General features: G+C 45.1%; 1 pseudogene; it reads right to left on the bottom strand.

The window, feature by feature from the left end:
- Positions 1-803: 803 nt before the first annotated feature.
- Positions 804-2,242, bottom strand: LOC148033237 (delta(7)-sterol-C5(6)-desaturase-like; annotated as a pseudogene).
- Positions 2,243-27,035: the final 24,793 nt, after the last annotated feature.

Here is a 27,035-nt window from a genome sequence, read left to right as displayed (position 1 = left end):
TAATAACATCATCTACAGATAAGGGCACTGGAGCAGCAGGTACTGGTGGATTCACAACAGGAGGAGTAGGCTTAGGCAAAGAAGCAGCAGGGGTCGAAGAAGAAGTCTCCAAGGATTTTTCAGGAACTGATCCTGTATTTCGATGCAATCTTACTCTCCTGCGCTGCTTCTTAACAAGAGCATTCACAGCATCAATGACATGTCTCCACTCAGTCTTTAAACCTGAATCAGTAGCTTGATCTTCCAAAAGATCATCCAACTTTTCCTGTAAATCAGCATCTGCAGCTTGCAAAAATAACTCCACTTTCTGCATCTCCAAAGCTTGCTGTTCAGTCCCATCCAACTGATCATAACGGCTTTCAAACTCTCGCAGAAGAGCGGTAACAGAAAGTCCCTTATTAGGCATAGAAACCCATGCTAAAAAATTCGTGCGATTCATAAGACCTGTATCCTCCAGGAAATATTCATCTTTTAATGCCTTTTTAAATTCAGCCCAACCAGCATGTGCCTCTCGAATTTCAGCAATTCGACCTTCAAGAGCGCGCACCACGATCCGTAAGAAGTAGCGGCTCCAAACATCTTGAGAAACCCCAAAAAACTTCATCTTTTCTTCATACAAATGCAGGTAAGTTGACACTTGCTGGCCATTAAACTGCTTCATCTCCTGTTGGACAGCTTTCAAAGCATCCATAGCATCACTGTCACGTTTTGCATGAGCTTGCTGCTGCATATACATGGTAAATGACTAAAACAGGTTCTTCATGACATTATCATCTGTCATCTCTTCTTGCGAGTCTCCCATCTTACTGATGACGCAACACTTTCACGTCGGGTTCACCAGAAATGTCAGAGAGTTCATGCAAAGGCTGCAGAACACGGGGTTCAAGATACAGCAAGAAATGAGGCTAACAAGAAAAACTCAAATATTTGATGCCAAAGTTCACTATATTCCTTGTCAGGTGAGTTACAGGAAACTCATGTACAGAAAAATCTGAAGTTTCTCTTAGTCAGCATTGCATCTAGGTGGAAGTAACTCTTAAACTGTTTACATACATTCAGATGTATAATGTCTTTTACATTGAACGGAATAATGGCACTAATAATCCAGTCAAGCATGTCCTTTAGTGCAGTGATCCTTCTGTTGTTCCACACATCTGATTTCAGATGCTTTCAGAGATTTTCTATCAAATTCAGATCACAACAGCAGCAGGTACATCAGACTAGCAGAAAATTTCAGCAATCCTGTTTTTGAGCATCAAGGGTATTCAATTGGAATCCATAGCCACTGTTTGTCTCATTTCAGGAACAACAAAAATTGACCAAAGATCCATCCACATAAGCATGGCTGCCAAAAAAAATGCATACGAGATTTTGCTGCTTCAGGAAGTTCCCATATTTATGCCTGTATGTTGTATGGTGGATGGTATGATAACCTGCACCCATGATTGACCAAATGTTTCCATGGATACAATCATGAATATTGGTGATCCAAACAGCCTCTAGAAATATGAGAGCAACATGAGTTATAAAGTGGGTCAGTATAAACAGAGTTGCTATCACATGTGGACAGGCCTGCTGAATCCTATCCACTAGGTGTAAGGCCAACCCTGCAAATGGCGATAGAGTGTTCTCTTTATTGAAAATATGGTGTATTGCATGTAGTCATTTGTAGAGGGGTCTGCAATCATGTAAACCTCTATGCATCCAATAAATGACAAACTCTACTACCATAAGGTAAACAATCGACCATGCTATGTAGTGAAGCAATCCAATATGGCTGATTTTAGGATAACACTTAGTCCACCCTTGTTCAATCATGTATTCTGATGCTGCAGACAAGGAAACATATAAAGGCATAGCCTGGAAATACACATGCTTTTTCCAATAGTAGATGTACCAACACCAGTGATCGCCTGCCACAAAGTATAAGATGACCCTGGCAATGTAATTCTTCAACCATGTCTGGGCGGTGTACGGGACCACTTTGCAGGGAAGAAGAGGTCCAAGACCAAATCGTTGTACCAGGATGTTTACTCCATGAAGTAGTTCAAAGAATACGATGTATTATCAGACAACTAGTAGGCTGGCATGGGTGTTTGCGTGGGTAGCAGGCCAGAGCTCTTCTTCAATACAACACGGTGCTTCGAGAACTTGTCTTCTGGAGAGAAACGAGCTGGATGCGCTGATTGAGTGGGAGTGCCCAGCGGAGACTCTTTCTGCAGCGTGTAGACCTTTTCGCCATTCTCGTTGGTGTAAAACATGAGATACATGATGGTTGCTTCTTCTTCTGTCTGTGTGTAAGCCTTAAGGTATTCAAGTTTTCGCCATAACTGTAGAAGACGACTCTCTTTGCTGAAGCCGAGTCATGAGAGTCAGAGAGATTTATCAAAAACAGGCTGTTCCCATCAAAAGAGAGCTCCCTCTCTTTGCCTCATATGAGAAAACATTCCCCAGTTATCTTTTTGCTAGCAATCAAGAATACGTCCCGTTTATGATTCTGCAGAGAATCTCGGATTCCCTGTTCCCTGGCGACCTGATCTGGTCTCGCAGTTTTCAACAATTGCCACCATCTCGGAAAAGCCCAGAGGCAGAAAATGCAGACCCGCGGTACACAGGTAGACCACACACAGACACCAAACATACCGAGCGAAAAAAAAGACAGAAAAAGCTCTCCATTCAAATTCTTTTTTCCCACGTATCCTCCACAGGCCGTCTGATCTTCCCTCCTTTCCCTATTCGAATTCTCTCCCCAATTAGTCTCTTTTCCCCTTCCTTTTCTCCTCTATTTTTAGTTTTTCTTTTTCTTGTTCACATGTCAAAATTAGGCAAGCGACCTTCCTCATTCTAGCACTTTTATGAAAGTCTGACATGAGCATAATTTTTGTCAAAGCATTGCTGTGCTAGCAATATGTCACCATGCCTTTTGCATTAATTTAACATTGACATCCAAGCAACCAAGATTATTTGCAAGAGACATATCTCGCAGCAACTCTGCTTCCTCCTTTAAATGTCCCTCTTGTAGCATATCTTCAAAACACTTGCACCAAGGCTGTCATGTTGGAGCAAACTTTGACTGCAGAAACAAAAGTAACTTCATTTGGTTGTTTGAAAACAGTAACTTTTTTCCTCAACCCTGAAGTTCCTGGTTTTTGTCCTTCATACCGAGATGTATAGCATGTGGTGATCTTAAAGACTGTCATTGCACATAGAGCTAGAACAAATAGCAGCAGGACAAAGATCCTTTGGCATCAGTTTTTCATATTTTTCTAATACACGCACATCATGCATCCAAACAAAATCATGCGCATGCACTAAGGGAATATATACGTTGGATGCGGATTATTAAAATGCATCACACAAACAATGAATCACACGCGGAAATTAACACAAATGCACAACAAAAGAAATGGAGGTGTATACGACTCGGATGCGCAGCAACACGACAGTGTCGTGAGACAGATCCTCCAAATTGGACCCTAGTGTAGTAATGGCTCTACATGAGCATGGATTCTCACTTGCAAAAGAGCAACCAAAAGCCCATAGTCGAACAGAGAGAAACAGAGACCCTAGAACATCAATGGGCCAATCTAGCCAACAAGGGCAAAAAGGCCACACTGCAAAAACACATATGTGTTGCATTCAGACTGCATCTAGTCAAAGCGGAAAGCAATGATATCAAGCTAAAACAACGAGAATGACTAGATATGACAGTCTTGATGATAGATGCTCCTTGAATAGCACTGCACTGATGATCCAAGACATCAGTAGAGAATCCACATCTGGTCGTGCAGTTGCGGACTCAAGGGCATTTGTCAGAAGGCTTAAATTTACAAGCCAAGACCCGGAAGACGAAGACATAGTACCACCTTCTTATCTTAGGGTCAAACTCACCGCGAAAAGAGAGCATACTATCGATGGTCTGATTCATGAAGGAGCATATTTTAATATCTTGACCTATAAATCATGGACCCTACTAGGCCAACTAGAGCTCACACCGACTAATGCAACTCTTAGCCCGAACGGGGGACACCCACAAGCACTCATAGGGAAGTGCAATATCCTTGCGACAATTGAAACTGAAATCTTGCCTATCCTATTTCATGTTCCTCTAAATAGTGCTAATTACGGGAAGGAAACCCTCCTTGGAAAAGACCCTTCAAAAGGGCGACCAAGTGTGAGGCTGACTATGTAGCACAGAGGATACACCTGACCCTACCAGGTGTGAGGATAGTCACAACCTTTAGCAAGGGTGACCTCATTGAACCTCGAGGGAAAGGCAAGGAAGGTGCGGACATAACAATCAAGCCTACTTAACGAGAGCAAGGACTTGTTGGAAAAACTGATACAAGCACAAGTCGAACAACGAGAACTAGTGAGTTAGGCCATGCGTGAAACAAGAAGGTCAAGAGATAATGCCAAGGACGGGCTTTGGACTTACAAATATCGTAGAAGACCCCAAAAGAGCCCAAGCCTTATAGACGACGGCATCGATGGAGGGTCAACACAACGCCGCGATGGATATCCAAAGCGTTGCTACGTGCTCAAGGGTATTACATAGGTAACCGATGGATTTGGATACCAAAACCCCTTTCTAAACCACCTCTATTAGCTGAAGGCCAGATTGCACCAAAAGCAACGAGGCACAGGAGGAAACCTAAGAGAAACTCCAGGTCTCGAGGCAAGAAACAAAACATGAGCATTCAAAAGAAAGAGCCAAGGCCTAGCATGCTTAATAAGCATAAGTCATATGTAACCATTGAGCGTGCACAAAGACCATTAGTGCTCAAGGAGCTTTTGACTTCCCAAGAGGATAATGGGCACCAGAAGCACAACGCTGCTCATGAGAAGGCTGATTGCTCAGCAAAGCAAATAGCATAATCGTCTAATAGCCTCAAGCAAATCATTCAACTAGTGCCAAGTCCACCTAAGAGTCCTAGATCTCCTACACCCTTTTTTTCCAAACGGACACAGAAAGTACTACAGTAGTCGTCAAAGGCGACTGCTCAATCCCAATCTCTATCTCCATCTAAGCTTCTAAATATCCAAGAGGTGGGACATGACACCATCCGTAGCTCTCGGCCCAAGGATATGCTTGAGCAACCCAATGTGACTAGATCAACTTGTGCTCCGATCTACACAGATGAATGCTCAAGGGATAACAAAAGACACGACCACTTCCGATCACCCTAGGGACGTGACACCGCAATCCACCAAGGGTAGCCAGCCCACTGGATCAGCCGCTACTACATCCAATCAGGGAACACAGCAGTCACAGCCCTTGGCTGTGACAATGTCCCTTGCGGAATGTGCCCTTAGAAGTTTACCTGTGAAGGAGGTGTCGTAACCAACTTCCTTGACAACTCTAGCACTTCCAAAGTGCCTAAAGCCTAGGCTGGAGGAGTTAAACACAAGAGAATTGACTGAAGGGATAGACTCTCCCAAAAGGGAGACAGTTGTACCCTCACAACCTGGCGAGTATATTCAGCAGGCCACAGCTATGTCCCATAAGGACACACTAGAGAAAGAGAATGCTGAGGTCCAACCAAGCACATCAATAGTTGACCTGGTTCAGGGTCCTGAGTCGTTGAGAGATACACCTTCACTGTCCAAGAAAAAGAGGAGAAAACAACGAAAACAACAGCAGTTGCAGGTGGTTGTGGATCCCAAGAACATTGAGACGAAGAGCACTAGAGAGCTAAGGAATAAAGCATTGAGTCCATCCACCAGTGAACCAATTAATGCCTCTCCTAATAGCGGGGAAACCTCAGACACATCCCTGTGCTCTGAAAAATAAAAGCAGTCTTGTTACCATCAACGGTTGCTTGCAACACTCAATCCACCGACAATAGAACTCACATTGACCAATCAAGAGTGGATACAACGCTGTCACAACAGGGTGACAAATTTATACTAGTCACATCCAAGGAGAACCATGACGCAATGACAAAGCCTCAGGAGAAACATGGAAACTCCAAGAGCATAAGAAATCCTAGTGTTGGCCAAACTTGCCCGTCTAGGCCTGAGCCCCCAGCTACGCTAAAGCCCATGCAAACTCCTAGAACCTTGCATGAGATAGCAACCGAGCAAGCCCTCATTGAACATAGAAGTACCACAGAATGCTTAACCGAGTTGGATACTAAGCTCAAAGTGTTTGCACGTGTCTATGTCCTGGCAGACATGGGTGCATTCCCTAAAGAGCAGCTTGGAGAGTACTTGCCATTTCCCTTATCCTGGGAAGAGCAAGAACATCTTGACGAGCACTATAATAGGCTCTTGTATGAATGCATGCGACTCATCTCTGACGAGGAAGCCGGCGAACTACGCTTAACTGTCACATTCAATGACGTGCTCTGCCAACCAAATCTCTTAGAAATAGAGCTACTAAAGCGACTATCAGAGGGTCAAAGTCAATTTGAACAATATTGGTGTGAAAACCGCGTTGCAATGGCTGAACTAGGAGCCCAGATCATGACAGTCTCAGAGGAGCGATTAGCCAAATGGCGGTCTCAAAGAGACCCAACCTATGTGGCACCAACTTCCCTTCGAGTGCTGACTACCATTCGGGGTGCGAACTTAACTGAAACTCGCCAAGACAACTCTCTGTTTGATAAGGTTCTCACTGAGGAGGAGCTACATGTTGCTAGTAGACTTAGACAAGGTTCCATGCTACTTGATGTTGCAAAATATCTATTGGTATTGAGTAAGCTGCCATGAGTACTAGATGCGTGTGCCACACTCCAATACAATCCGGAGTTCTACAATTGGCTTTTATCCTCGTGAAGTGACATGGATTCGTAAATACGTACATAAATAAACAATGAATTTCGTGACCCTGTATAGACAATGTCAAAACACACAAGCAATGATAGTCAAGTGAAGAGTTGGGTTCAAGGCTATGCTCCTCAGGCCTTTCTCTCACCACACATTTAAAAGTTGTGTGACCATTCCTACCTCCAGGTGGAGGGCATGCAGCCCTCGTTACCACCATAGGAGGCCCTGACCAACATCTCTGATGGTGTAGATAGGGTACCGTTTCTTCCTATGCACATTTTCCTTTATGGTCTATCCTTTCGAGGATGAGCCCTGCTCCGCTCCCTGACAACCGGTCCATGCAACTTAGCATAAGCCAAGATCTACTAATGGCTGGAGGCCAAACAAACATCATCATAGGGGCCATCCCTCTACTACAACCACTGCACGCCTCACCTCTCCTCTTCTCGTCATACGCGCTTAATAACCCACACTATAATCCCTTCCATACGAATGGTTTTATCCTGTATCAAGGCCTAATCCTTGGTTCGCATTTTGCAGGTCCCCCTACGAGAAAGACATGGAGCACCTAGGGCAGCTGGCTTGCAAAGATGCTCTCTGCCTGTCGAAGGGAACATGCAGCACAAGCTCCTCCGTCGGTGCGCTGTGCGCCTACCCTCAAAAGGTATGCAAAGAAACGAGGTCCCAAGCGACACTGCCCCGGACGTAGGCCGAAGAATCCCCAGGCTAGGGGAGTAGAAGCTCAAAGAAGCACACAAGGTGTGGCAACACCAGTTGTGCAAACCCCCAACAGACGCTCAGGCACCAGGTGCTCAAAGGCAGAAAGGGCAGCTCGAGACAAGGAAGAATTTGATGCATTGTTCAAAAGCATTTTGGAAATGGTTGCGGCCAGAGACTATACCATTCAGGTCACGGCCGACATCTTCCCTGCCCAACCTCACAAGAGCCCCTCACCAGCAAAGCTTCAGTCGTCTCACCACCTGGACTCACCCCACCTCGTGCAAATCGAGTAGCCCCTATGATATACAAGCAACTTAACAAGCCATCCTGCCATAACTTTTTGTCTTTTGATGATTAAAGGGGCAGGGTCCCCACTTGTACACACTTTCCTTGCCTATCGCTAATATATGCCACATCTTTAACAAGCACTGGAATAGGCATTGCAATTAGCATCATAGGAAGTTATATCTTGACATGATTGCATTTGTTCGTTGTACTTGACGCATGCGACTTGCATATACTCTCATGAAGCGACAAGTGGATGCAGGATGACACAGGTCTTTGTGCAAACGTGTTCAATGACCACCAACCTCACAAAGAACCGCAATAAAGCCACACTGTCGAATGCAAAAAATCACCCTTGTGAGTGCCCACATTGCACGAACCAAAGCATAGTCATGGGCTACGCTCTCTTCTTGGGTCAAGCTCTACAGTGGGCTCACGACGGTTGTTACCTCAATCGTACCAACATCGCATGTCTCAAAGAGGTTCGCAGTATCTCCCCATCTCAACAACTGCTTCTCTAATAACGAGGCTAGGGCAACTGTAATATCCATTTCGTGAGCCTTCGGAGCTTGACATTTCCCAACCCATTGAAAGGCTGATAGCCTCAACATATTGCAATGGTTGTACTCAGGCAAGTCAAAAAAAAAAGAGAGAAAGAAAGAAAGAAAGAAAAAAGCATAAGAAAAAGAAACAAAAAAGAAAATAGAAAAAAAGAAAAGATAAGAAAAGAAAAGAACGAAAAGATAACAAGCACCCATGATCACACCATAGTACCTAGGGGTCCTCAAATTAGGTGCGTCCAGTGACCTTGGTCGGCTGGCTCCGTCCCTAGTCCCCTAGCCCCTTATCATCGCCCACAATTGTTCAGGGCACACCAATGGCAAGACATACCTAGGGAGCTTGTCTCGCCTATGTTTAGACCTGTCACCCTGACCCATTCACACGATTCCCTCTTGCACTCTGCCTTAATACCATTGCAATCAATTGTGGTGACAATGAAGATGGGCGGTTGGGAGGGTTCGTGAGTTTGTGGTTGGGCCGTTTGGATGTTGAGTGGATTGGGGGCAGCCATGACGGACGGGCTTCTACATTCAGGTTGGAGTTGGGGAGGCGGATTGACTTCGGCAGGTGATGACTCTTGTGACAGAGCCTGCGGTTTGGGCCGGTAGACTTGTGGGACTCCCTTGAGTCTAGGTGTGAATGGGGCGGATGGTTGTGGTTCAAGAGAGTGCTGCGGCTTGCGGTTTTGAGGATTGATGGAACGCGGTTTGAGCAAGCTTGAGGGTGGTGTATGAGTGGTGCCTTTGGGCGTGTGGGCCTTAGGGATCGACAGCCAGGTATTTCCCTCGTAGTAGCCTTGCGCACGTAAGAGAGCTTTAGGGACCCATCTTTGCTTGATCATGCGCCGCTTTCTGTCATCGCTGTGTCTTGGCCTCCTAGGGCTAGAGTTTTTGGTCCTATGAGGATAGGAGTGTTGACTTCTAGGCAGCGGTTGCGGCTGTTTGGGCTTCCATTGAAATCTAGGCTGTTGAGCCTGATGTTTTACTACTGTGGGTTGTGATTCCTGAATTCTAGAAGGTGGCGGCCACGCATGACCCCCCTCCGTAGATTTGGTCATAGAGAATTCTATCAGTGGCTTTACAGACGGTGGTGAAGTCGCGCAGCCCTTGCTGAAAGCTATGACAATGCGAACATTGCCTATTGCGAGGTGGATGCGCTATGACTCATACATTGCAGTGAGTCTGCTTTTTGAAAGTTCGCCCAAGCAGTGACTCCGTGACCCATGCGCTTATCTGTGAGAAAGCCCGATGCAAGAGTTGGTTTGACAAGCATGTCAAGCAGCGCAAGTTCAAACAAGGTGACTTAGTGCTCCTTTACTTAGTTAAGGGGTATAAGCAAAATATGAAATTCAGAGGTCTCGGACCCTTCAAGGTTTGTGTGATTAGCCGCACAGGCAATGTCAAACTCGAAACCTTAGATGGTGAGGGAATAGGCTTTTTCAATGGCAGTCATGTCAAGAAGTACTACCCTCCCACCCATCCTTTGCACAAGCCCCCGATGTTGGAACCGCCTGTCAAAATACGAGTGGCCACAATCATGGAGATTGATGATGAGGATGAGGAAGCCGTAGAGCCCGCATACCTCCACATAATGGTCATTGCAAAACAAACCTGCGCTTTCAACGCTCTGATCGATGAGGGAGCAGACTGCAATGTCCTAACTCACAATCATTGGACCAAACTTGGCAACCCACCACTTCAGCCCACGAATGCTAAATTGAGCCCATATGGGGCCCATTTCTACGCGCTCCAACGAGTTTCTGATAGGTGTTCAAGCTCGACCAGGCGTTGTGTCCATGCCTCCTTTCCTTCCCATCGTTCTTGAAGGGCTATTCTCAAGCTAGGAACAAATAATTCTAAGGGTAGGATTGCTTCTGTTCCATAGGTTAGCCTGAACGGGGTTTGACCGCCGATAGCCGTTTTATAAGCTGTACGATAAGCCCACAAAGCTACCATAAGCTTGTTGCCCCAGTCACTTCGTGAGGCTGAGACTACTTTGGTCAGGACATTGACGAGAATCTTATTCGTGGATTCTGCCTGACCATTCGTTTGAGGGTAGTATGGAGATGATTTGCAATGGATAATGAGAAAGGTGGACAGGAGATGTGCTATCACTTCGTTGATGAAGTGTGTGCCCTGGTCACTGACCAGTTCGATGGGGCAGCCGAATCGCGAGATCACTTGCTCCAATAAGAACTTGGCAGTCGTCCTAGCATCGTTTTTTCGTGTGGCTTTTGCCTCTGCCCATTTTGTGAGGTAATTCGTGGCCACAATGATGTACTTGGCTTATGAGTACTATGCCGCAGGACCGATGGGTCCTATGAAGTCGATTCCCCATTTTTCAAAGGGTTGTCGAGCAATAATTGGGGTCAACTCCATTTGATCCTTGCGAATCGGGACTTTTTTCCGTTGGCACTCGTCACAATGCTTGAGGAATCGCGTGGCATTGCGGAAAAGCATGGGCCACCATAGTTGAGACTGCAGCACCTTCCGTGCTGTCATGTCTCCGCTAAAGTGTCCTCTCGCAATGCCGATGTGTGCCTCCAAGAGCACATTGTGTATCTCATGCTCACATACGCATCTACGCAGCAATCTATCTTGCCCCAGCCTATAGAGTTGGCCTGCAATCAACTGATAAGACTGGACCTTAAGGATTAAGTGCCTAAGTCGGGATTTTTCTATTGGTCACTCAGGTAGCCCGTACTCAAGCACTTGGACTATGTCATCCGCCCAATATGGCATTAGATCAGCCTTAAATAACTCTCTCTCGCTAGATAGGTTAAATAGATGGGCATCGGGTAATTCATCAACGATACCTTGTCCAGCGGCTTCTCCCGTGGGGATGCATGACACGTGATTAGCCATATAATGTTGTTTTCCCTTTCGTACTACCACGAAGAAATCAAACTCTAGAAGCAGAAGGAGCCATCGAGCTATGCATCCTGTAGCGCAAGGTTTGTTTATGAGATAGAGCAAGGCTTGATGGTCCACGAAGAAGGTAAAGGGTGTGGCTAAAAGATAATGTCGGAATTTCTTCACAGCAAACACCATGGCTAACCCCTCTCTTTCTGTTGTTGAGTAGTTCGTTTCCATCTCGGTGAGTTGTCTGCTAGCAAAGCTCATTGGATAATCTAAGTTGTGTTCACCAGGTTGGCACAACACTGCCCCCACAACGAACTTAGAAGCATCGATGTGCACGTGGAAAGTAATGGTCCATTCTGGGGCTCGTAGAATTGGTGCTATTGTTAGAGCCTTTTTCAATTCTTCGTACACTTGTTGGCATACCTCGGTCCATTGGAAGACGATCAGTAGCTTGTATAATGGTCTGGCGATCAACGCATAGTTCAGTACAAACCGCCGATAGTACCTCGTATGGCCTAAGAAGCATTGAACTCCCTTATAGTTAATTAGGGGTAGAAGATCAACAATAACCCTGACCTTCGAGAAGTCAGTGGCAATGCCATTCTTCAACACCACGTGTCCTAGGATGCATCTGTGCTTTACCCAAAATTGGCACTTCACAGGGTTCAAGGAGAGACGATATAAGCGACACCGTTCAAAGACTGCGCGGAATTTGTCTAAGTGTTCGATCTAGGTCAAATGGACACACAGGTCGTCGACAAAGACTTCTAACTCCTTGCGAAGCATGTCCTTAAAGATGGTGCACATGAGACGTTGGAAAGTGGCAGGGGCATTGGTCAGCCCGAAGGGCATGAATATGTAGGCAAAGACGCCCCACTCAGTGGCAAAGGCGGTCTTGTGCCTGTCCGCAGGATGCACTTGCACCTGGTTGTACCCTGAGAAGCCGTCCAAAAAACTGTAGGCTTCCTTGCCTGCCACCCTCTCAAGCATGTGCTTGGTGTACGGCAATGGATAGTTATCCCTCTTCGTAGCAGCGTTCACCTTCTTGTAATTGACACACACTCGAATTTTTCCATTCTTTTTCATCACGATGACTATGGGTGATACCCAGTCTGTGTGCTCAATTTCGTAAATGAATCCAGCTCTCATCAGCTTGTCAATTTCCTCTTTGATAGCATGAGTGTGTTTTGGATTCATAGGGTATGGTCGCTGCTTGACCGGCATTGCATCTGGCATCATGGGTATGTTGTGAGTCACGACACTTGGATCTACCCCCTTAAGTTCCTCTAAGGACCAAGAAAACACGTCTATATACTCTCGCAAGAGAGCAATAAGACTCATTTATTCTTCATTGGTCAAGTCATCAACAATGAATACTAGCCAGGGTGTTTCCCCTTCCTGGGCTAAGTCTGCCTCCTTTACTTTGGTTGGTCCCTCGATTGGTTCGCTCGTCTGCCCTTGACGTTTGGATCCTAACAAAACTACTACCCTATCCCATTTTTTGAATTTCGTGAAGCGTTTAGGGAGGTCCTGCGGCTTTCGCTGTTCTTCTGTTCGTGTATCCAAGGGTTGCTTTGCCTTTTCTTGCCTTAATTGTCTGCGCCTCAGGTGGACAGGTAGGTCCCCCTTGGTACGTCTGGTCGTGGGCGGCCTAGGGATCTCTGGATCACTATCCGAACTAACTTCCGATTCAAAGTCAAACCCTCCGTCTTCGCTAGAAGAGGTGGTCTCCCCTGGTGGCCGTAGTTCAGATGGTGATTCAGTCCTAAGCACTGATGTCGTTCTTGGCTGGGCTAGGCCTGCTTGCTCAAGGTCTATGGCTTCTACGTGTTCCAACCAAGCGCGATCACATTCCATGTGCATGACTCCTCGCTCTACCCTAAATGTCTGCCTTTTCTGCAGCTTGGAGTCTGCTCGTATCTGCTCAATTTCTTGTCTCTCAGTGTCATATTCTATGGTATCTACTTCACCCTCACTCTCATCACTGAAGGATTGGCAGTCTTCGTATTCATTGCTAGAATCTTTGTCATCCGACTGCTCATCGTCTCCTAGGGTTTGGTATGTCTCGTGTCGTTGGTCAGGAACTAGGGCCCAATTATACATGAGGTTTAAATCATGCACCCTGGTCCATTGCCACTTGGATTCCTCTAAGAGATCCTAGAGTGGTTTGAAGTTTGTAGCTGGATTGCCAGCTAGCTTGTCCGTTAGGTATTCCAATATCCCCTGGAATTCCCTTTTGTTGGATTGTACTTGGATTGTACTTAGAGGTTTCCTGCCATCATGCAGACTGGTGTAGAGAGTGCTTCATTAGACTTGTCGATCATTTTGATGGCTTGCTCATATGCCTCATGATCTGAGAATGACAGGTCGATTGTAGCGAGAATTTGCATCCAATCCTGCTCATCCTCTGGGCATGGGATATACTTGGTCAAGGGCCCATAGGACTTATTGACATGAGTGTTCCCCTTGAGCATAGCAGAGATGGCGTCTAGGTCGACTGGTGACGTCTTCCAAGCGTCCATTTCTATTCTTACGGCATCTGTTCTATTGCCAAGGAAGATCAAGCCGTTACCCCAATCTTTGATGACTCTAGCATTGCGCATCCAAGGTCGGCCTAATAGGATATCGTAGTCCACTCCCTTCATGACTATGAAGTCAATAGAGAACTGGACACCTACGATCTTCACTGACCAATATTCTTAAGTACCCCGAATGGCTTTACTCTCATACCGTTTGCTAACGTGACATTGAACCTAGCAGTTTCGACAGGCGGGTTTCCCCAAGTCTGGAGCACTGCATGGCTAAGCACACTAACCCCCGATCCCGTGTCTACGATTCCCTTTCTTGTTGTGTCACCTAGGGCTAGGACCGATAAGACCACGTGCATCTCAGAGCCTTCCCAAAAGGCATTGATGTGCAAGGATTTAGGCATGGAGTGCAGGGCCAAACTTGGTAATTGCATTTCTGCATCATGGTCTTGAGGGTCTGTCGTGTCTTGCTCTTGTGACCCTTCGACCCACTGCTTAAGATCTTGCCATAGGGTAGGATCTGCCTAAGGAGATCTCCCAGGCTAAGTGTTACAGGGGTAGTCACTAGCGTGGTCACGAGATCGTTGGATATTCGCCCTCCCTCGAACCGAGATTGTCCGGGCCAATGGCTGCGATGATCTGCGGCTTTGTCATGTCAAGGCTTGGTCTTAGCGACACTGCTTGTGGTGCCATTGCTTCTGCCGACTTAGGTTGAGGCGGTGATATTGGCATGCTTACACTGGAGAGATCCTTGATCTTGTCCTCTATGATGGGCTCAATGTCCTTGAGATGCTCTTGAGCCTCCTTCACCCATTCCTTGACCTTTTCTATGGCCTCTAACTGTCGCTTCGGATGCGGGTATTCCCCTACCCTAGCGCTTCCCTTTTCGACTGTCTTAGGGGCTGAAGTCTCTGCCTCTGCGCCTGAAACCTTCCTTCCAGCAGGCAAGGTCGTAGCACCCTCCGTTTTTAGTGCGACTTTAGCTTTTCCGATCTCTTCTTTTTCTGCCTGTGGCTTTTCTTCCCTATCGAGGTCGCATCAAGATTGCTAGGTCCTGGAAGAGAGATGCCGGCCTGCTTCATTTGGGCTCAGGTCATGACCCGCAATGGAATAGGTGTGGCCTCCCCATCGAGGTTTTCGACACCAAATAGCCCCAATGGGACAGATGGCACGTTGGCTAAGCTAGAGGATGGCTTTCGCTTTGGGCAATCTACGAAAAGATGGGTGATTCCGCACTCTACGCATCTTTGGTCAGCCTTGTCTCTATTTTGCTGCTCTTTTTCAGGGCAGCGTGATGAGACATGGCCAGGGTGACCGCAAGTCCAACAGGTGACTGGATCCTGCGTCTACTCTCCTAGGCCCCTACCTCATCCCCTTCCTAATGCCATCACCCGCACAGGTCGATAATCCATGAGGACCGCGTTGCCCTCATCATCGTGCGAGACGTAAGGGCATATGTAGGTCTCTTCCTCATTCGGCTCCTCTACATAGTGGATTGAAGCATCGCTCGGTGGATGGGTCACGTAAGGACCAGGCGGTCTAGGAATGCTTGTAGGGTTTATGTCCATTCTAGGGACGACTGGTTTCATATGTTAGGCGCGAGAAGAGCCAATGGAGCTCCCCTTCCGAAGAATGGCTGCAGCCTATTTGCTAAGTAAGGCTGGCCATAGGGTTGCGAGTATGGAAGTCTTCTTGGTAATCTACAATGCGCGACATTATGGCCGAACCTACCGCAGTTAGCACAAGGTCTTGACCTAGGGTCTTGATACTTGGCCGGCAAGTGGTTTCCGCCACAGTACACGCATTCATTGGACGTGCGGGCGCGTTGGTCATCTCAATATGTCTTGCAACTTGGCTAATTCCATCTTGACCTCAGCGACCTCAGCCAATGTCTCGGTGGCCTTCCCCTTATCTTGGGATGATGGGATTGACCGCTCACTAGAGGCTGATGTTCTCTCTGAGCTTCGCGAGTTGGTCTCCTCTAGATTTGAGCTTCTGGAGCTCCGCTCTTTCAGTTGATCATCGACTCTGATGGCTTCCTCAAACACTCTAGCTACCGCATCCCACTGCAAGCTTGAATTGCTTGCCAAAGCCTTATGTAACTCCTCGTCTCAAATTCCGCTTATGAATACAGTCGAAACTGCTGTTTCAGTCGGTTGCTCACCCACAGGGATTGTCTTAACGAGACTCCTCACATGGGTCACGTAGTCGCAGATGTCCTCCTTCTCTTTCTACTTGATGTTCATCAAGTGTACTAGCAGCTTATCGGAGTATCCGGGCTCGGCGAATCTCTTGACGAAGAGATCCTTGAGGTCATTGAAGTTGGCTCACTCTACAGCATCTAGGCTCGTATACCACGTCCTACTCTTGTCGCCTAGGCAAATCCTGAATGCTTGCGAGCGTTGAGCTTGGTCGTTGAGGCCGTTGGCTTCGTAGACTTGCTCAAACTGCTCAACAAAGCTGTATGGGTCGTCATGAGGTTGGTACTTATCGAGTTGCTTGGCAACAATCGGTATTTTGGCCTGGCTCTTTGAGCCTTGATTTGCCCCTAATCCTACGAGTAGCGACGTCGTTAGTGCGGTGGCACTCTGCTCTACTGCTGTATTATCGAGCAGTCGTTTCATGAGAAGCTCACTCAACGTCAAGTCTTCCTCTAGTGCTCTCTCATGGTCCGTTCGGTTTCTGCCAGCCAAGTTCAGCACTCACTACACCTCATGCAACTCCATGCTTTGCCTTTTGCTCCTAGCCTGATGATCCCTATTGTACTCGGCTATGCCCTGCAATGCTTTGCGGGCTAGCCTTCTCTCCTCTTCTAGATTTGCAATGATTGCGTCTGCTATCCTGCCGCAGAGCTCGTACCGGGCATGCGCATCGTAACTGCTCACCAGCTGTTGCTGAATAGCATCTGGGAATACGTTCAAATCAAGCTCCTCATTAGACCGTTGGTCTGAGCTCTCTTCCATCATGGTCGAGTTCTCGCGCTCCACTACGCTGTCGATCAGGTTGAATAGACTTGACAAATCCGTGTCGTTGGCGCTCCTTGCTTGGTCCTACTCTGCGCTTTGATGGTTTGTCTATGTCTTGGTTCTCTCCTGCTAGTGGGTTCCTTGAGTGGTTTTATCTGAGTGAGTTCCTTGACTTATTGAATACAATCCTCAATTTATGATCACTCAGTGTGTGTCGTTTCTCGTGCACTTGTGGTCAATCAGGCTTTCAGCTCTCTTATATATACTTCAAGTGCAGAATTTAATGTGAATGCAGCAATCAATCTCTATATGCTTACGCCCTCTTATCTCATCTCGGGCCTGATAAGCTTCGTTGCTCAAGTCCTGGCCGTTCCAGCAGGTTCTAGGGTCTGCGCTGCTTCTTGCTATTCACTCGGGGGTCGATCACAGGTCCTACGATTGGATTTTCATTCTCAACACGTCAGGTCGCTGGGGAGTGCTCTAGCACTGTCCCCTTGTCCCTTAGTCGTAACTGCTACGTCGGGAACTGCCTACAAGGCGTTCGCTATGTTGTCCTGGAGCGGATTGCACTTCCAATCGGTCGTGGGGGTCAAATTTTTATGTTTTCTTTTTTCTGCCTAAGGGTGTGTCCGATTTACCAGTGGTCCGATTCTCAGAATTGGACCTGGTGGGTCCGTGTTTGAGATATCCGATTCTCAGAATCGAACAAGGGTCAAGCGTCCGATTTTCAAAAATCGGACCAGGTGGGTGGTCCGATTGCTAACGTGTCCTACTCTGTGGGTTTGATTTCCTCGATCAGACAAAACGTCCAATTGGATGGGGTTGGTCCAAGTGTCCGAGCGGTCCGAGTGGTCTAATCGGACAGGATGATCCGATCGGAAGGTTGTACGAGCATCCAATTCTGAGAATCGGACACTGGATCGAGTGTCCGATTCCGCCGACCCAAACGCACTTTCGAGCATGAAATCGTCCAAAATCTTAAGGTATCGATTATTACAAGCTACAAGATTCAACAGGAATGATGCTAGAGTGATGGGGAAGAGATCTATATACCTGGGGATCGTCGATAGCAATGTAACTCCTTGCACTGATCGATCGAAATGGGTCACCAAAGCTCTCTCTCTCTCTCACAACTAGTTGCAAATGACGGTTTCCTTGCCCTCCAAGAACTTATACCCTTGCTGGACATTACTCGAATGTTACTGATCACTCTCCTTATGATTCCTACACATTCAAATGAGCATTTTCTCCATTTCCCACTCGTTTTTCCCGATTTTCTCCCTATTATACAGCAGCAAACCCTATGCCTTTCAGGTGCGATTTCCTAATGTTAGCCTACTCTAAACGCAACACGAATCGAAAGCAAAAAGCTGAACTAATTTCTCCATGTTTTCCAATCATCAAATAACCAAAATATCCCAAAATACTTACTTATTTTGAAGATCTAAAATACCCAAACTTCCTACCTATCTCAAGCTCCGTTTTGAGGATGCATCCCCTACTTCGATGCTCGATATGAGGTGCGTAAGTGCTCAAGCTTGAATCCGTTGGTCCCGGCACAGAACCAAAATGTGGGATCTTTCACTCAACTGCCAAGACCCACGGACCGCTTATTGCTTCAAGCGTTCCAAGCGAGCTCTAATGGCTATCTCTCACCTAGCCGACGCGTCGTCGATCCTATGAGTGTAGTGAGCCTACCTTGATGCTTGATCGAGTACCCTCCTCTCTCTTGCATTCTGGTAGCTCCACGATTATTGATGCTAGCTCAAGCATCCTCAATCCTCCTCCATCTCCAAGCTCCATCCTCCATAGCCGTGCGCACAAGAGAAGAGAAGAGAAGAGAAGAGAAGAAAAGAAGAGGAGATGGTGAAGAGCTTCACCCTCTTGATCCCTCACTCCCACACACTCACTTCCTCACACTCTCACAATCCCTCCCTCAAGAGCACACACAAGCAAGAAGGAGAGAAGAAGAGAGGAAGAAGAAGACTCATTTTGCCACACACCAAAAGAATGAGCTTCTCATTCACTTTTCAACTTTATATACAAAGCCCTAAATCCTTTTTGTGCGGTCATTGGATACGTGGCTTGTCTAATTTGAACAGTCAAATTGGATACGTGTTTGATTAGATACGTGGCTTGTCCAATTTGAACAATCAAACATTGGATAATCGAACCATCAACAATTAGACGATTGCAAATTGGACACTCGGACCTCTCAAAATTGAACACATTAGAATCGAACAATCAAACCAACCGAAATCGGACAGTCGAATTCTGATAATTGGATGCCTGCAAATCAGACACTATAAATTGGACCAAAAGCTGATAGAAAATTTTTCCAGATCCAACACATCCTAGGCTAGGTAGAGCACCTCCTCGCGATAGGGAAACCTTTCGACAGCCTTCCAGATGCATTTGACGGCTCATAGAGCATCGTGACTATGGAAAGTGTGGCTTGATGATCTAAAAGTGATAGCTAGCAAACCCATTAGCTATCCGTCCATTTAGACTAACCCCAATTACTCCCTAACCAAGCTAAGAGATGTAATAGAGGCCCTAGAGAGCCCATAAGAGCAACCAACAATTGGGCTTAGAGCTTTATTTGACCGAAAACGAAATGGGGGGAGAGCGAGGGCTACATTCATCATCTTGCATTCCCACCAAACATTGTTCATTACTGAAAGTGCACTTGAACGCTAAAAGTCTGATTTTCCACCATGCACAAAAAGATCACCATGCACACATTGAGCGGAGGTAAGTTGAGGGATGGTTGTAATGATAAGGAACACAGTCACACAAAATAAGCAAAAGGAATCCACTAATAGAAGATGACCCTCAGACCTAGACAAATTATCAAGAAACCCGGTAGATCCCAAGAGAGAACCAATACGAAATGCTAGAGACATCGATAGATTGACACCATTGGAGGTGCAACACTATCTAGCTTAATTAACCTCATCGATAGCTTGGTGGAGCAAGAATCCATAGACATATCAAGATCTAGCTCCAACCGTGAGAATGACAAGCTCGACTTGGGAGATTTCCCAATTAACATCCAATAGATAGTGAACAAGTATGGCTTACAAACTAAGATGGACCACCATGGTAGGCCGTCAAAAGACATCATAGCATACGTCGAGGAATCGCACAAGACCTGATGCAAAAAGGGAGAGAGCACTTGAAGAAATTTTGATGTTGAGCAAGCTTCTCACAAAGCAACTCATAGATAATACATATGTAGAGTAAAGCATAACAGCCTTAGTAACCTAATTGCTCGCAGGCATAGGAGTCACCCAGGGCTCTAAGAGCTAGTAAAAAATCTTTGTAGCAATCGCAAAGCAACTGGACAAATACTAGCCAAGTAATGACCTATACAACTTCCTAGAGCAGTTCAAGTAAGTCTGCTAGGCTAACAGCCTCACAGACCTTGCCCAATGCTCACAAACTTTCGGCCTTTGCCTAGGAGATAAGGGTAGGACATGGCACACCAGCTTAAATGTGGCGGAGTGCAATAACTTCAACAACCTCAAGAATCTCTTCATTAAGAGGTTCTCTAAGGCTAGGTATTCCAACCATATCATAGTTATGTTGATGAATGCCAAGTAGAGGGATAAAGAGTACATTAGGGATTACGTTACCCACGTGCACAATCTCTTTAAGAGAATCTTGACTAATGAATGACCCACTGAGAGAGTAGTCTCCATAGTCTTTGTAAGCGGAATTTGCAGCAATGAACTCTACAAGGCCTTGGCAAGCAACTCAAGCTTGCCAAGAGATACGCTAGCTAGGGTTTTTGAAGAGGCCATATGAGTGGACGACTAGCACAAAGAGGGAGGCTCTGGGAACTCGAACTGAGATGATACTAACTCTAGATCCCAAGAGAGAACCATGACATCTAGTGAACAGTCAATTCCAGGCATCCAAGACAAAGGGAAAAGCATTGACCAAATCCAAGAGTGAAGTGGAGCTAGCAAGGTTGCAAGAGATAGTTAGAAGACCTACATGCCCACATATCTAGTGCATGCATTGTGGTGTAAATCACCTCCTAGCAAAATTTCAGGATCCTAGGTCTCGGCATCAATTATGGTAGATTTAGCCATGATGCCATGCATTACAAGCTACCAAGGTGGCTTCCATACTCACAATCATACAACCCAGTCATACCTAGGGAATAAGCTACCAAACATCTTCACAAGGGGATCCCCATTGGCTCTTCTAGCACCTAACAACATGAAACCAGTCATCCCTAGAATGGAGATTAATCTCATAGGCATCCCTAGGCCACCTGGACCTTTAATAACCCACCCACCGAACAATGCTCCACTCCATTATGTAGAGGACCAATTGATGAGGACGCATACGTGAACCCTTACATCTTGTATGAGGAAGAGGGAAATCCCATCCTCATGGACTATTGGCCAATGCTGGTGATGGCATTGTAAAGCGTTTTTTTGAAAACTGAAAAACCCAGTCAAATTGTAGTTAGGTTTGGTTTTTGTTAGCTTAGTTGTTTGTGTGACGGTTTGTTTTGACATTTTGTAATTGGATTTCGTGTGTTTGTCTAGCTTAGGGTTTATTTCTGTCATTTTGTTTGGTTTGTTGAGTGTGAAACTTGTTAGCCTTGGTCGAGCTTGGTATTTTTTTGGATAGGTTGAAGCTGGAGTTTGCTAGTAGCTACCGAACATTGTGGAACAAGGTTTGATTTCTTATTGAGACTCTTGCACATCATAGGGATTATGGGCTCACGAGCACTTTACCTTGCACCTGTTGATGCACTGCACTCGGGGTCGTCTCCTGTTCTTATCAAATACTTCCATGCCATGGGTTGGGTTTATGCACGTTTTGCACCATCATTGAGCACTAGCACAACATGAGGCCCGCTGAAGCTATATACAGTAAATCCTAGTTGCACGTGCACTTGAGAGAGCACCTGTCATTGAGCACACACATTTCTTGCATGCACGATATTTGGGATATTCATCACAAAGTTAGGAACCTCTGGTTGAGTGTGTAAGGTGGTTGGGAGAGTCAGAGGGTCGTGAAAGACGCCGCCAATTGTGAGATGGGTTGTTCTTATTTGGTCAACATCTTGAGGACCATCATTTTCAGAGAGATTGTGAGATTTTGGATGGGTGGAATGGAGTATGATATCTTTTTTATGAGCGTTGAGAGGTGAGTATAAGGAAACTTAAAGTCAATTAAGGAACTTTGTTTGCATTATGCATGATGCATGATCACATCTAGATAGGCTAGGCACATTTTCTTCAATGCATACATTATTTTTGTGTGTAGCATCGATTGATTGGTTGCATATCACGATCCAACAATGCATATTTTTTCAAATCATGAATGATTGGACACAGAGTTCAATCCAAAAGACCATATTCCTGCTAGGGCACACTACATAAAAAATACATTCATGTCCATAGAATGTTTATTTTGAAGACTCAAGGATCAAAGGAAAATGTCGTAAGTTTTACATCGTTAGTGAGTATTTCTTGAAGAAAAAGAGGACGTGTGTTGAAAGTGTGTGCAATTACAAGAACAATAGGACAAGGAAGGGAATAAGTCATCGAAGTTAAAAGATGGAGAAAACTGATGCAATTTACGAAAATAAATAAAATTTTCCATTTTATGATAGATTTTTGCAATTTTGCTTGCGTAGGCTTATTAACTAGATGCATTCTAATCATTTTGAGTACCCGAACGACTATGTTTGGAGTTCATTTTACAAAGTTATGATCCAAAAAAGTTGCAAACAAGCCTCAGTTTCAGTCTCAGCAATGAGAGAGAGAGAGAGAGCTTAAGAGAGAAGAGAGAGTTCTAGGGCAAAGCATCGCATACGGGTGTTTTCCAGCTGCATCAGGTATATACAAACCTTTCCTCTTGTCTATTCTTGCATTCTGGAAGTTTTTGTGGCTTGGCGTGCCTGGAATTGTTGCCGTCAAATTGATTTTCACCTTGTCTAGAACTAGGCCGTTAGAATCGAGTGCGCCTAATAGGGTCCTTGAATCGGACTCGGACATCCAATTTTGGGTAATCGGATGGTTTGATTTTGAAAATCAGACCACTCGGACACCATCCAACGTGTTTGATTAGATACGTGGCTTGTCCAATTTGAACAATCAAACATTGGATAATCGAACCATCAACAATTGGACGATTGCAAATTGGACACTCGGACCTCTCAAAATTGAACACATTAGAATCGGACAATCAAACCAACCGAAATCGGACAGTCGAATTCCAATAATTGGATGCCTGCAAATCAGACACTATAAATTAGACCAAAAGTTGATAGAAAAATTTTCCAGATCCAACACATCCTAGGCTAGGTAGAGCACCTCCTCGCGATAGGGAAACCTTTCGACAGCCTTCCAGATGCATTTGACGGCTCATAGAGCATCGTGACTATGGAAAGTGTGGCTTGATGATCTAAAAGTGGCAGCTAGCAAACCCATTAGCTATCCGTCCATTTAGACTAACCCCAATTACTCCCTAACCAAGCTAAGAGATGTAATAGAGGCCCTAGAGAGCCCACAAGAGCAACCAACAATTGGCTTAGAGCTATATTTGACCGAAAACGGAACGGGGGGAGAGCGAGGGTTACATTCATCATCTTGCATTCCCACCAAACATTGTTCATTATTGAAAGTGCACTTGAACGCTAAAAGTTTGATTTTCCACCATGCACAAAAAGATCATCATGCACACATTGAGCGGAGGTAAGTTGAGGGATGGTTGTAATGATAAGGAACACACTCACACATAATAAGAAAAAGGAGTCCACTAATAGAAGATGACCCGTAGACCTAGACAAATGATCAAGAACCTCGGTAGATCCCAAGAGAGAACCAATATGGAATGCTAGAGACATCGATAGATTGACACCATTGGAGGTGCAACACTGTCTAGCTTAATTAACCTCATCGATAGCTTGGTGGAGCAAGAATCCATAGACATATCAAGATCTAGCTCCAACTGTGAGAATGACAAGCTCGACTTGGGAGATTTCCCAATTGACATCCAATAGATAGTGAACAAGTACGGCTTACAAACCAAGATGGACCACCATGGTAGGCCATCAAAAGACATCATAGCATACGTCGAGGAATCACACAAGACCTTATGCAAAAAGGGAGAGAGCACTTGAAGAAATTTTGATGTTGAGCAAGCTTCTCACAAAGTAGCTCATAGATAATACATATGTAGAGTAAAGCATAACAGCCTTAGTAACCTAATTGCTCGCAGGCATAGGAGTCACCCAGGGCTCTAAGAGCTAGTAAAAAATCCTTGTAGAAATCGCAAAGCAACTGGACAAATACTAGCCGAGTAATGACCTATACAACTTCCTAGAGCAGTTCAAGTAAGTCTGCTAGGCTAAGAGCCTCACAGATCTTGCCCAATGCTCACAAACTTTTGGCCTTTGCCTAGGAGATAAGGGTAGGATATGGCACACTAGCTTAAATGTGGCGGAGTGCAATAACTTCAACAACCTCAAGAATCTCTTCATTAAGAGGTTCTCTAAGGCTAGGTATTCCAACAATCTCATAGTTATGTTGATGAATGTCAAGTAGAGGGATAAAGAGTACATTAGGGATTACGTTACCTACGTGCACAATCTCTTTACGAGAATCTTGACTAATGAATGACCCACTGAGAGAGTAGTCTCCATAGTCTTTGTAAGCAGAATTTGCAGCGAGGAACTCTACAAGGCCTTGGCAAGCAACTCAAGCTTGCCAAGAGATACGCTAGCTAGGGTCTTTGAAGAGGCCATATGAGTGGACGACTAGCACAAAGAGGGAAGCTCTGGGAACTCGAACTGAGATGATACTAACTCTAGATCCCAAGAGAGAACCACGACATCTAGTGAACAGTCAATTCCAGGCATCCAAGACAAAGGGAAAATCATTGACCAAATCCAAGAGTGAAGTGGAGCTAGCAAGGTTGCAAGAGATAGTTAGAAGACCTACATGCCCACATATCTAGTGCATGCATTGTGGTGTAAATCACCTCCCAGCAGAATGTCAGGATCCTAGGTCTCGGTGCCAATTATGGTAGATTTAGCCATGATGCCATGCATTACAAGCTACCAAGGTGGCTTCCATACTCACAATCGTACAACCCAGTCATACCTAAGGAATAAGCTACCAAACATCTTCACAAGGGGATCCCCACTGGCTCTTCTAGCACCTAACAACATGAAACCAGTCATCCCTAGAGTGGAGATTAATCCCATAGGCATCCCTAGGCCACCTGGACCTTTAATAACCCACCCACCGAGCAATGCTCCAGTCCATTATGTAGAGGAACCAATTGATGAGGACGCATACGTGAACCCTTACATCTTGTATGAGGAAGAGGGAAATCCCATCCTCATGGACTATTGGCCAATGCTGGTGATGGCGCTGTCAAGCGTTTTTTTGAAAACTGAAAAACCCAGTCAAATTGTAGTTAGGTTAGGTTTTTGTTAGCTTAGTTGTTTGTGTGACGGTTTGTAATTGGATTTTGTGTGTTTGTCTAGATTAGGGTTTGTTTCTGTCATTTTGTTTGGTTTGTTGAGTGTGAAAATTGATAGCCTTGGTCGAGCTTGGTATTTTTTTGGACAGGTTGAAGCTGGAGTTTGCTAGTAGCTACCGAACATTGTGGAACAAGGTTTGATTTCTTATTGAGACTCTTGCACATCATAGGGATTATGGGCTCATGAGCACTTCACCTTGCACTTGTTGATGCACTGCACTCGGGGTCGTCTCCTGTTCTTATCAAATACCTCCATGCCATGGGTTGGGTTTATGCACGTTTTGCACCATCATTGAGCACTAGCACAACATGAGGCCCGCTGAAGCTATATACAATAAATCCTAGTTGCACGTGCACTTGAGAGAGCACCTATCATTGAGCACACACATTTCTTGCATACACGATATTTGGGATATTCATCACAAAGTTAGGAACCTCTGGTTGAGTGTGTAAGGTGGTTGGGAGAGTCAGAGGGTTGTGAAGGACGCCGCCAATTGTGAGATGGGTTGTTCTTATTTGGTCAACATCTTGAGGACCATCATTTTCAGAGAGATTGTGAGATTTTGGATGGGTGGAGCGGAGTATGACATCTTTTTTATGAGCGTTGAGAGGTGAGTATAAGGAAACTTAAAGTCAATCAAGGAACTTTGTTTGCATTATGCATGATGCATGATCACATCTAGATAGGCTAGGCACATTTTCTTCAATGCATACATTATTTTTATGTGTAGCATCGATTGATTGGTTGCATATCACGATTCAACACTGCGTATTTTTTCAAATCATGAACGATTGGGCACAGAGTTCAATCCAGAAAACCATATTCCTGCTAGGGCACACTACATAAAAAACACATTCATATCCATAGAATTTTTATTTTGAAGACTCAAGGATCAAAGGAAAATGTCGTAAGTTTTACATCGTCAGTGAATATTTCTTGAAGAAAAAGAGAATGTGTGTTGAAAGTGTGTGTAATTACAAGAACAATAGGACAAGGAAGGGAATAAGTCATCCAAAATAAAAGATGGAGAAAAATGATGCAATTTACAAAAATAAATAAAATTTTCCATTTTATGATAGATTTTTGCAATTCTGCTTGCATAGGCTTATTAATTAGATGCATTCTGATCGTTTTGAGTACCCGAACGACTATGTTTGGAGTTCATTTTACAAAGTTATGATCCAAAAAAGTTGCAAAAAAGCATAGGGCAGAAAAAATGAAAATAATGAAAAGAAATAGAAAAGCAAAAGCCAAAAGTCGAAAGCAAAAAGCCTAATGTATATGAGAGAAATTTTGAAAACTATATAAGGAGAGGAATAGAAGAGCAAGGGGCCTTCCCCCTCTATTCCAATTGTACCTTGTCAGAGAGGTGAGAGGAGGGTCGCATGCGAGAGAATACTTTTGACGTGCTAATTTGGAAGATGCAGAATTTGCACTTTGTGGTGCCGAGTGTCGGCTCAAGGTTGTTTGGGTATGAAAATACTATTCATTTGGTTTTGCTGCCCTTCTGCTTCAAAAAAGAATTCAGCATAGAGGACATGTATTCCCTCCCTCGGTCCAAACGGAGAGTCTTAATTTTACAACCAAACCAGTTTTCAACAAGTGCAATAAAAGCCAAGAATGCATCATACACTTCTGACTTTTTGACCAAAGAGTAGACCCAGCAAAATCAAGTAAAGTCATTAATAAAAGTCACAAAATAGTAACATCCTCCCAATGACCTTGTTTGCATAGGCCCACATACATATGAATGCACTAACTGCGACCTGGCTATTGCTCTAAAAGCAACATCACGAGGAAATGAAAAGCAATGCATTTTTCC

This window comes from Lygodium microphyllum, chromosome 7, assembly GCF_053477565.2.
Source record: "Lygodium microphyllum isolate KBCC chromosome 7, Lygodium_microphyllum_v1.1.10, whole genome shotgun sequence".
Lineage (NCBI taxonomy): Eukaryota > Viridiplantae > Streptophyta > Polypodiopsida > Schizaeales > Lygodiaceae > Lygodium > Lygodium microphyllum.
This window is presented reverse-complemented; position numbering and strand designations above follow the sequence as displayed.